We start from the raw sequence: 2,398 nt of genomic DNA on the forward strand, positions 1-2,398 counted from the left end.
GAATAGACGTGGTCTGCAACAAAACTCACGTAGACTGTGGTGTTCAAACAATGGTCAGCTGGAAGTGTGCTAAAGGTACCAAAGTAAAATATCCCCCACACCATTACACCACCAGCAGCAGATTCAGTTGTTGATATAGGGCAAGACAGATCAACGCTTTCATGTTGTTGACACCAAATTCCAACCCTACCATCCGAGTGATGCAGCAGAAATTCTTATTTTTCCTGGTCTTTTTCCAGGAAACTTTTTCCCAATCTTCTGTAGTCCAGTTTTGGTGAGCCTGTTAGGGTGTGGGCAGATTGTGGTGTTTTCACTTTTGCTTCCCTCTGCAGGTGGATTGGTGGCTAGCCTTGGGTGGAACTGCTCATTTCCAAGTTGCCCTTTGCACACCTGGTTGTCATCAGCTCATTGAAGGCTGCATATTTAGGACCAGACTGTGATTCTCAGCCAGTTTGTCTCAGCCTCTGGTGGTAAAACCAGCTTCCATGTTGTTTATCAGCATTTTCCAACGATTTCTTTTTCTCATGTCCTTCTCAGTTTCTCACTCCAAACTTCACAGTACTCAACTATCAAACCTACCTGTTTTGCCTTTGGAAATCTCATTTCACCATTAGATTCAATCCCTGCCATCCTCCCAACCTCTTGCATCACTCTGATAAATGCTCCTCTTTTGATTCTGGTCTGTCTGCCCACTTTCCACTGCAGCCTCCTAACTAAAGCTGGATTCCAACGTGCTCACTGACTGTCCTCTCTCTCACAAAGAGCTCACCTTCAGATCCCAAGTAAGAGATTCACACCTACATGTCTGTTTCCACTCCTCCCCGCCATCCACTCGCTTTAACAATCTCTCTCCAATTCCACAGACCTTCCCTGACCACCTGCCGACTGATAGCTCCTGCCCAGTGCTTCTTCGCTTTGCTCCTGCTAAATTCTTCAGTTAACAATAAAACTTTTAAACTATCTCATAGTTGCTGTTGTCTGCTCTTTGGGTTCAGAAATTCACTATCCATGACTGAGCCTGTGCAAACCATTGCCTCAGTTTATTGTTCTTAACTGACAGATGTGGCACCTGGTGTGGTCTTCTGCTGCTGTCGCCCATCTAATTTAAGATTTAATGTGTTGTGTTAATGAGTGGCCATTTGAGTTACTGCCATCTTCCTTTCAGCTCTAAGCAGTCTTCTCTCTATTCTCGTCTCACCTCTGACATCAAAAAAGCACTTTCTCCCAGAGAACTGCAGCTCACTGTATATTTCTCTTTTTTTGACCATTTTCTTAAAACCCTAGAGATGATTGCATTGGAAACTACCAGTAGATCAGCCCATCTGGCACCATACTTTCTGTAATCATTGTCACTCAAATAACCCTTCTTCCTTATTCTGGTGCTCAGTTTGAACTTCAACGGGTGGCCTTAACCATGTCTATATGCCTAAATGCATTGAGTTAGTGCCCTGTGATTGGCTGATTAGAAGCGTTAACAAGCTATTTGTAACCAAGTGCCTGGTAAGTGTACATCGTTCCCATTTAGGAACCAGCCCCTGTTGACTAGATTGATTTGGTAACTATTTAGTGATATACCCAAATTTGCTTAGGGTGATACATAAGTAATATGAAAAGCCACAGATTCTAGTTGTGTTGTGCAGGAGAAGGAGGAGTAGTCGTTAGTGATTGGCCAACATTTTTCTCTCTGCTTAATTTTGCAGGTTCCATGGATTCACTTTGTTCTCCATTAGCTAATTATTCTATCTGTGAAACGCCCGATAATATTGATCCAACTTTCAATAACAAAAAGCTCTGAGTTGGCAGAGTCCAGTGTTGACCATGAGCTCTAACCAGGGGTGTAAACAGGAAAGAAGTCCGAATGCTAGCAGGGGGAATATATAGCTCTGAGACATGACCTAAACCCAGAGGTGAGAAGTAACGGAGTACAAATGCTTCATTATTGTTCTTAAGTAAAGTTTTCAGGTATCTGTACTTTACTTGAGTAGTTATTTTTCTGACAGCGTTTCACTTTTACTCCCTACTTTTTAAAACAGATATATGTACTTTCTACTCCTTACATTTTCAAAACAAGCTCGTTACTTTCGGTCTGATGCATATGAGGGGAGTTATTATTTCACATCACATCACTAAACAGTAACGCATGAAAGTAAAACCTGTTCACGTATTAATAGCCATTGTCATATAAAAAGTGATGAAAGAAGTAAAACTGTTTGCTATAGTCAGGGGTTAAAGTGGGTCCGTGTTTTTGGGGGATTTTTTGGGCAGAACACCAAACGACCGCAGGTGTCCATAAGTTGCGGTCGCGGTACTTCAGCATCTAGCTAGCCCTACTGAAGAGGCGCGAGCATAAAGGGAGTTATATTTCTTAGGTGGCGGGTAATTTCAAATGCAAAATTCT

General features: G+C 42.3%; 1 long non-coding RNA gene across 1 annotated transcript; it reads left to right on the forward strand.

Annotated features, from left to right (window-relative positions):
* Nucleotides 1-338: 338 nt before the first annotated feature.
* On the forward strand, nucleotides 339-935 carry LOC112842123 (uncharacterized). The gene is made up of 3 exons (XR_003213779.1): nucleotides 339-470; nucleotides 706-782; nucleotides 864-935. It is a non-coding gene; the product is annotated as an uncharacterized LOC112842123 (long non-coding RNA).
* The last annotated feature ends 1,463 nt before the right edge of the window (nucleotides 936-2,398 follow it).

Source organism: Oreochromis niloticus, linkage group LG14 (genome assembly GCF_001858045.2).
Source record: "Oreochromis niloticus isolate F11D_XX linkage group LG14, O_niloticus_UMD_NMBU, whole genome shotgun sequence".
In the NCBI taxonomy this organism is placed as follows: Eukaryota; Metazoa; Chordata; class Actinopteri; order Cichliformes; family Cichlidae; genus Oreochromis; species Oreochromis niloticus.